At 40.1% G+C, this 9,230-nt stretch overlaps 1 non-coding gene across 1 annotated transcript; it reads right to left on the bottom strand.

The window, feature by feature from the left end:
- Window positions 1–7,576: 7,576 nt before the first annotated feature.
- On the bottom strand, window positions 7,577–7,650 carry trnai-aau. Its single transcript has one exon. It is a non-coding gene; the product is annotated as a tRNA-Ile (tRNA).
- Between the last annotated feature and the right edge of the window lie 1,580 nt (window positions 7,651–9,230).

The raw sequence follows: 9,230 nt of genomic DNA, 5'->3' as shown, positions 1-9,230 counted from the left end.
TATGTCCCATCACAGACAAAACTGGGCTCCTAAAAACGATAAACATAGCAAATCTTCTGTTGTAAAATTGTTTCCCTTTCCTCTTTCCTCACTTTAAATCCCGCACTGATTCTAGAAATAACTAACTGGCTCTTCTTCACTCAACCACAATCTCCAATTAGGGCCATTGAAGTGTAAAACCAGACAATTTCTTGGTGCATTGTGACTAAAAATAAGATTCAATCATTTATTTTGACCTTGATATTCCACCCTAGCGTCGTTTCTCGACAGCGCTAAGTAAAAACTTTGTATTTCCAAACCCAACATTTACTGCAAACATTAGCCGGGATAATTACAGCATGACTCCTCTCAGTGAGGACACGCTGCATGCTCTGCATTGTTGATCAGCATGTAAACCGACAAATCATCCCCACTGCAAGCACCTCAGTGAAAATCTAATTTAACGGCAACCATTTTTGCCTCCGATTTGCTTCCTACTCACGCTGACAACAAACATTAGCGTTTGACCTGAACTTAAAATGGCTTATAATATTACCTTCTGGAGAGGATAACTACCAGTTGTGTAAGAGGACAGTAGGAAGCATCCTATAAATGCTTTCTTTAGTGCAAAGCAGTTTTTAAATTGTTTGGAGTTTTTGTTTTTTACTTTCCCTTATCTTTTTTGTCATTTCTGTGTCGCCTGTTGAGAATTTTATGTAGATACAGCTGTAGGATTGTAAGTGCCTACTGTATGTTAACAAATCTTGGCTTTAATTTGATGACAAACGTGTACATCACTTTGCAAAAGTATTCACACTCTTATGACCTTTCCACATTTTTCACATTGTACTCATCTAACTTCAATTTTAGGAGTTTATTTAATAGGTCATTAATGCACGAGGAAAATGATACATGGTTTTAAAAAAATCTACGAATAAAAATCTTAAAATTGTGGCCTGCATAGTGGATACTTTTAAATAAAGTCCGTTGCAACAAACCACTTTTAGGAGTCGCCTTTGTTTAAAAGGAGTCCAACTGTGTGTAGCCTTTTTTTTTTTTTTTTTTTATAATTACTATGACTTTTATTCAGGGAAAGCCTCGTTGAGATAAAAATTCTCTTTTCCAATAGGAATCTGGAAATCTCAGACTCAGCCAATCTGTGCAGGAGTTACACATAACAGAATAAATGGCTTCATAATAAACCAACGAACACAGACAGGTGAGGGATAAACTAGTGGAGAAGTAATATCACAGATTCTAAAGTGCTGTTCAATCCATCATCTGAAGAGGGGAAGAGCAGAGTACAGCTGCTGCCCTACCAAAACATGGCTGTCCATCTAAACTAAGAAGCTGCAGAAGCAGAGCAGCAACCTGAAGCAGCTGAGAAACACACAGTGACTCTGGAGGAGCTGCAGAAGTCCACAGCTCAGGTTGGAGAATCACTTCCACTCCTAAAATGTGGCCTTTGTGGAAAGAGAGGTAGAGGTGTCGAGTGTCAAGCAGAAAGCCATTTTTGAAACCAAGCAAGCATGGTGGCAGCATTATGCTGTGGGGACGCTGGTCTTCATCTGGGACAGAGAGACTGGGCTCATAGTAAATACTTGAGACTGGGACAAAAGTTCATCTTCAAGGTGAAGATATAACTACAACAACAAGGAAATGGGTGAAAGCAAACCAAAAATCATTTGTTGGAGTAGCCCAATCAGACTCCAGGCCTAAACTCTAAATAAAAATTTCTGGCAACTTTTTTGATCATTTTAATAACTCATGTTCACAAACCCTTTTTGGTCTATATGACTAAACGTAAGCTCTTTTGCACAGAAGAGGTGGTGAATAATTTCAGTATCCAGATCTGCAAAGCTAGTAGAGACACCCTGAATCTCTTGCGGCTGTAGATGCATCCGTTTTGCGTGACCCTGCAAGTCTGCATCTTATGGATGCGTATCAGTTTGGGTTTGTTTTATATCTCTCTACGAGAAAAATGCAGCACCAACAATTAATGTGAGTCACATGTCGGAAGGGATGCGTTGTGGGATTAATATTAAACGTGTTTTCCAACATCTTCGAAGCAACGTTTTATGTCAGATATCATTTCTGAAATCTTTCTTATCATAGGTTAATTACCTTGCATGAAAGAAGGATTTTTCACCAGTCTGTGACCCATCGGTGCATGTCTAATATGCCATTTTCCTCTGACTAATACAATATGACATCCGCATGTTGCACCTCACCTCCGTTCCCTTTATAGTAAGGCCGCATGGAAATGCATGCAGCGCTTTTCACACAGACACATCAGATCCAGTGAGTCGTGTTTAACCGTTTTAGACAGATGTTGTTGAAAATAATGAACGACCCCACCCCTCCCCCACTCCCTCTAATTTGTGTCCCTTTGTTTTCATGAATCCACCCAGGGATACCAGAACGCAGGTGTGGAACCACAGCTTTGAGCATGTACCCAGTTAATGCCTTAAAGGTGAGAAAAGACAGAAAAACATCACTTTGACATCCAGCTCTTAAGCATAAAGCTCCTGCTGCCTCGTCTGATCTGCAACTCGATTGAAATTTCCAAAAAAAGGGTTATTAATATTTGTCATTTCACCCAAATCCTCTCTGCGGTTTGAGTGCTCCTCTTATAATGCACGATTACCCATTAAGTTTCCTCTTTAAAAAAGAAAAAAAAAAGATTTTTATGAAGCAGTGTGAACTCTAGTTTATTCAGCATTAATCATTGATCTTTAAAAAGCCTGAACTGGTCTGATTACGTGTTCATTAACGAGCGAGGACTGCTCCGGTCCCCACCATTTAGCTGACGCCTAAAAGTGAATTCAGATGAGATCAATTAGGGAGATGTTCGGGGTGGTGTTTGTGTGACTAAAGTGAATTCATAATTCTAAAGCTATTACCGCCTGACTCATAATATTGCAGCGCCGGCTGGCAAAACTCCAATAAAGATTGACAAATTAAGAGCAGTATGGAGATTTCTTTAAAAAAAAAAAAAGATGAAAGACTAATATAAAAGCCAGACACTGCTGTCTTTGAAGCTGAAAGAAGCCCATTTAAAGAGCGCAGTGTGAAAAGTCCTTGCTCAGCGGTAATTTGAGGATGTATAGCAGAAAAGGGTCTGCAGGCACTTCCAAGTCGCACGAGGAGAGGTTTTTACACGCGCGTGGCGCGGCGCACAAACGGCTCACTCGCGAGATAGAAGTGTATACGGGACGAGAAAAGGAAGCAAGAGCAAAGGGTGCCATCTGTTCTCTTGTATGAATATTTCAGTTGGGGAGGCGGGGGGGGGGGGGGGGAGTCAGATGGAAAGCAATCACTGGTTGTGATTTTAAAAAGTCTTTGTACAAGAGACGGAGGATCTTTCCGTCCAAATATACACGCAGATATTCAGTTTTGATTCTGGTAATTGGTGTTGAACTAAATGTGGATCTAGAAATGCAGATTTTAAGCTTGAGCCGATTAGTGTTTTGTCCATTTTGGTTCTGATGGCCCTACTTTCCCTTCAGAATTAGTGAGTTGATTCCAGTAGTGTGTGGTGTGTACAGATTGAGTGGTTGGGTCTATCTGCTGTCCTGCTGGATGGAGACCCTACGCCCTGGTTTTAAGTCCTTTGGAGCCTTTTTTTTCTAGGATTGTCCAGCTGCTTTCATGTCCCTGCTGAGGAAAAGCATACCCTGAGCATGATGCTGCCACCACCGTGTTTCACACGGGTACATGCGGTGTGGTCACATTTAACCAGAGCACCTTCCTCCCCTTCTTTCCTGAGACACCTGCATCGCTTTAGTTTATATGGACAGTCATGTCTTTGTTAGTGGTTGCACATTTTCCGTTTTCAGATGATGGATTAAACTGTGCTCTATTGGATTTTTATCAAAGCTTTGACTATTGTTTAAAGACCTAAACATGCTTTAAACTTACCCAGAGCTTTTTTCTAGACCTGTCTGCCATGTTCCTCGGTCTTCATGATGCTGGTTGTTCTCCAATGTTCTCTCCAGCAAACTCCACACAGCAGCTGGAGTTTAAAGAACAAAGGAGGATTCACTGCAGGAAGTAATTGGTTTCACAGGATTTTGTTTTGGGCTATTAGAGTAAATACTTTTTTTTGGTTACATTTTTTAAAACCATGCAAATATTTCCTTTCTCTTTGTAATATTCTGCTACTTCCTCTGCAAATAGTTGTTGTTCTAGTCTATTCTGTTGTTCTTGTACAACTTGCATTTGTTTTGTTTATTCCACATCATATATCTCTATATTTTCTTATGTCAACTGCAGGTTTGTCAATGTGTAGCACCTTATCACCGAAGCAAATTCCTTGTTCGTGTGAAATGCTACTTGGCAATGAAGCTCGTTCCGGTTCTTTGTTTTAGTCTATCACGTAAAATCCCCCTAGGATACATGAAAAATTATTGTTCTGATGTGACAAAATGTGGATAATTTCAAAGGGATTGCACACTTTGTAAAATTGACTGATTTCATCTTTGAAACTCTTCATATGATTTAAATTAATTCGCAGGGATTATTCATATTTATTGGTAATTTGGTGAGAGTTTTGTCTTTACCCTGTTTACTCTCAATGTTTACGGCCATGGGAGGCTGTCCCACTGTATCGCGTGTGCAGGTCAGCTGCAACACATCAGAGGCCACAGAGGTTCATCTAAGGCGCACAGGGAAGTTTTCTCCCTTTTTGCATTCAGTTTTGTCATTAGCATGGAAATGGAAACCGGGCCAATGACTTTTCATCTGATATATAGACATTACCTCTGTTTTTATGCATCGTTGTTGCAAATTATCAGCCTTTTTCAAGGTGCTAATATGGTTGTCTGACAGCCCCGTTTTATTATTATTTTTTTTTTAAAGTAGACTCATACATGGGGCTCCTATACAGCGCTTTCTGTTTCTGGATAAGTCTGATAAAGTAAATAGAGTATGGTAAAATAGTAAAATGTATAACCTACCTCATTGCATCCATCCATTCAGTCCATCTTTATTGAGGTTACCGACATTTAAAATCTGACCAAAGAAAAAAATCTGAAAAAAAAAAATTAAATAATCTGCCATGAATTAAATTTCAATCTGGGAATGTATAAACTGTTTAGTTAACGAATGTGTAGGAAAGCTGCCGCCCCTACGTAGTTAATTAAGTGATGTAAAAGTCACAAGCAAGTGTTGAAATAATGGCCTTGTGTTCACATTTAAAACAAGAAAAAATTGAAATAACAAAGTAGTTATCCTTATCAGCCCGCTAGAGAGCTTTTAAAGCAAAATATACATAAGGGATACTGTCCAAACGCTTCAGCACAATCTCTACATCACTTGTTAAAGAGAGCATTGTGAAATATTTTTTAGTCTGTTATATTCATAACATTAAACCAATATCTTATGTAGTATGATTATCATGCATTGGTAAAATGACACGCTTTCTTTTCACAGCAGAGTGGAAATCTTGCAGTTTTGTGGGAATCCAGCACACTCTCTCCGAGACCGCTCAGTTTAACTTCAGAATATGCAGAATGAGTTGCTCAATGAATAATATATGAGCCCTGAGTTGTGTAAGATAGTTAACATCATATCTAACACATACCAAGTTGATTTTAACAAAGATGAACTCCCACACGGGAATTTACGTAACATCATCTTCCCTGAGATGACGTAAAAAAAGACGTCACTCTGCTTTAAGCGACACCAGCGCAACTCGAGGTTGAGGAGAAAACTGTGAGAGACCCAACCGAATGCCTTAAACCCCATCTCCTCTGAACCACAAGATGTTTGATTCCTTTTTCTCTTCACATTACAGTGAAGCTGAGGGATTTTGTCACTATGTAGCTGGAGTTTTGATTTATCATATTTTTTTTCCTCTATAGACTAAAGGTAAAGTTAAAAGAGTGACTGGAATTCACAGAAATTCTGCATTTACACCAAAACGCATTCAGACTCCATTTACCCCTGAAGGCAATTGGTTAAACTTGATTTTATTTAGTGGTATTGATCCAGCGTAAAGGGGACTGCAAAAGACCCACATCAAACGGTTCCAATTTTTATTAATATAAAAGTAGAAAACCATAAAACATTTCCCTTTAGCTCCATAGTCATGCACTACTTTTTGTTGGTGTATCGTGTTAAACGCCATGGAAAAACAATGACACATGTTTGTGGTTGTGACATGAGATATGCCTTCTTTTGCAGGGAAACCAATGAGTCTTTCTAAAAAAAAAAAATTATTTCTAACGTTTTGTGGTGATGGTCCTGTGATGTCAGGTTGAAATAAGGCAGAAATTGTGATGGAGTGCTGCCAACTTTTCAAGTTCTTTTTTTCTTTGTGATTTCAAATGAAAACAAACCGATGTAGTGTCATTTCATTGCACTCTAAACAGTACACAACAAAGTGTGGATGTTGGATCAATACAATACTTCTCTCAATAATTTCCATCCATCGTTATCCGCTTATATGAGATTATGTAGAGAGGGCAACGGGTCCAGGAGGGAAACCCAGACATCTCTCTCCCCAGCGACATCCTCAAGCTCATTCTGGGGGATCCCAAGGTGTATAAAATCCATCCAACAAGTTCTGGGTCTCCCCCCCCAGTGTGACGTCCCTGGAAAACCTCTAAAGGGAGGTGCCCAGGGGGGTATCCTGATCCGATGTCCAAACCACTTCAACTGTAACCTGACTCCGCCAGATGTATTTGCTCCGCATATCCATCTGGAAACCTTCCGTTGAAGTAATTTTGGGAAGGGGCGAAAATACTGGTTAGCTGATTGGCCTATGTTGGTGATAGACGGGCCAAATAAACCAATCAGATCAACGAAGCATATGACGTACTAACAGCGACGACGAAAACACAACCACAAGCTCTTGTCGAAACCAGTCGGGAGAAGAGCAAAAACATCTTTTCCTCTGAGAAAAGCCTCCAGAGCAGTGTTTTGCTCTTCTTTCAGTGAAGAAATACTCTGTAATTCCGATAAAACTTGGTTGATAGCCACGCTAACGCTAGTTTCATCGGCTGAAGCCGCCATGTTCTTTAGACTGAACTGTCGCGCTTCTCGTTGCGTCACACCTCAACCCGCCTCAAAGCCAACGCTGACTGGACGTTCGTTTGGTGAACTGCTCCAAATTTTCTTTAACGGAAAGTAGCCAGACTGATCTGTGAGTGAAACCTTGAAAGCTCGCGAGATCAGGATGGTCTCACGAGGCTACTTCAACTGACTCCTTTCGATGTGGAGAAGCAGCAGCTCTTCACTGATCTCTAAAGCTGAGCCTGGCCACTCTCTGGAGGAAGCTCATTTTTGTTGATTATAGAATAGAATTTAACTCAATTCCACTGTCACAAGTACAAAGCAAAGAAAGTTGTTCTCTGCTTTTAACCCATCTCCTAGGGGAACAGTGGGCTGCCATGTGCAGTGCCCGGGGTTAAGGGTCTTGCTCAGGGAGCCAGACTGCTGGCACTGGGGATCAAACCGGGTACTTGCATCCTTCTCTGAATGCAAGCACACTGCTCTAACCACAACCTCCCCAAAGAACAGGTCTGCACTAAATGTTTACTTCCAGTATGATGCACTTGCCTTGTTGATAACTTTGAAACAACATACATTAAATTGGCCAGTATGGGGCTTGAACCCATGACCTTGGCGTTATTAGCACCACGCTCTGACCAGCTGAGCTAACCGGCCATATCTTGGCACTCATGCTTTCGGTCCTTATCTATACCTCATGACCTTGGGTGAGGGTTGTAACATAGATGGACCGGAAAAATAAGAGCTTTGCTTTCAGCTCTGCAGCTGCGCCAACATTACTTCAGAATTACTAATCCACCTGTTATTCTCTCCTTCCATCCTACCATTACTCACAAACACGAGACCAAGGTATTTAAACTCCTCCATTCGAGACAGAGACTGACCTTTGACCCAGAAGGGGCAGTACCAGAGGTGGGTAGTAACTCATTACATTTACTTGAATAACTTATTGAGAAAAATTTACTCTTAGGAGTAGCTTTACTGCACTGTACTTTTTACTTTTATTTGAGTAATAATATGAATCAAGTATTGAAAAATTTTAATTAAAATAAAATTTCTGTCTACTCCACCTACTGTGAGTAACTTCACGAATAAAGACCATACTTGTTTTAACCAAAAATGCACTAGAGAGACAAAAACCTAGCGTTCATGTTAAAGTCAGACTTCTTATTTGTGCAAAAGCTTTGCTATTTTAATGTTATTTTCTATCTGCTGAGCTCATTGAGCCATTTTGAGGTCAAATGAATGTACAGTAAATAGTGGATATTGTAATTGGAAGTACTTTGCACTGTTCTACCATACTGTATGTACCGTACATTAACTGCTGTAAGTATTGTTTTGAAATTTTATGTTGGGAAAAAAAGATTTAGAAAAGAGTTTATTTTGTCTTTAGTATCTTTAGTATATATTTTGTCTTTAAAATACCAGAATTTGTACATAACTTCATTCTTTAGTCTGCCTAATTACAACATTTTTAAATATTAAATGATCAATTGTTATGATTGGTTATTCAGTACTCGAGTAGCCTACTTACCGAATACTTTTTTACTCTTCAGTAATTTCTTGGCTGACAACTTTTTACTCTTACTTGAGTAAAAATGTGTTGAAGTAGTGCTACTCTTACTAAAGTACAACTTTTGGCTGCTCTACCAACCTCTGGGCAGTAGCCTACCCCTTTTTCCAGCGGAGGACAATACCTCAGATTTAGAGGAGCTGGTTCTCATCCTGGATGCTTCACGCTAAGTACCGAACCACCCCAGACCACGCTGGAGGTCATGGCCTTAAGAAGCCAAGATAGATAATAGAAAAGACAAAGGATTAAACAAACCCCAGAAATTATAGAATAACAAGTAAAATGTTGTTTGGTGCATGATATTAACATCAGTTCAGCTTGATGGAGAAAACTGTGTCGGAGTCTGAACTTTAGCTTTAGACGTTGTGGTACTGTATGCCTGTTGAGAGCCATTCACATGTAGAGTGGGTGAGACGTCTCTGAGAACGTCCAGAACCCCATTTCTTCAGCATCTTTGAAACAGAGCATGGACTGAAAGTTTGGCTACACTCGTCTCCTTCTCTGTTCCCCTCACCGTCCTCTGCAGGACCCTCTTGCTCACCACATTACAGTACCGCACCGACAAGCAGTAATTCAGCTCTCTCAGCCACATTAACATGGAGGAGATTGTGAAGATACCACTAGGGAGGCATGTTCGACGGTTCCCTGATATTTCACAATTCCC

This window comes from Fundulus heteroclitus, unplaced genomic scaffold (assembly GCF_011125445.2).
Source record: "Fundulus heteroclitus isolate FHET01 unplaced genomic scaffold, MU-UCD_Fhet_4.1 scaffold_437, whole genome shotgun sequence".
NCBI lineage: Eukaryota > Metazoa > Chordata > Actinopteri > Cyprinodontiformes > Fundulidae > Fundulus > Fundulus heteroclitus.
This window is presented reverse-complemented; position numbering and strand designations above follow the sequence as displayed.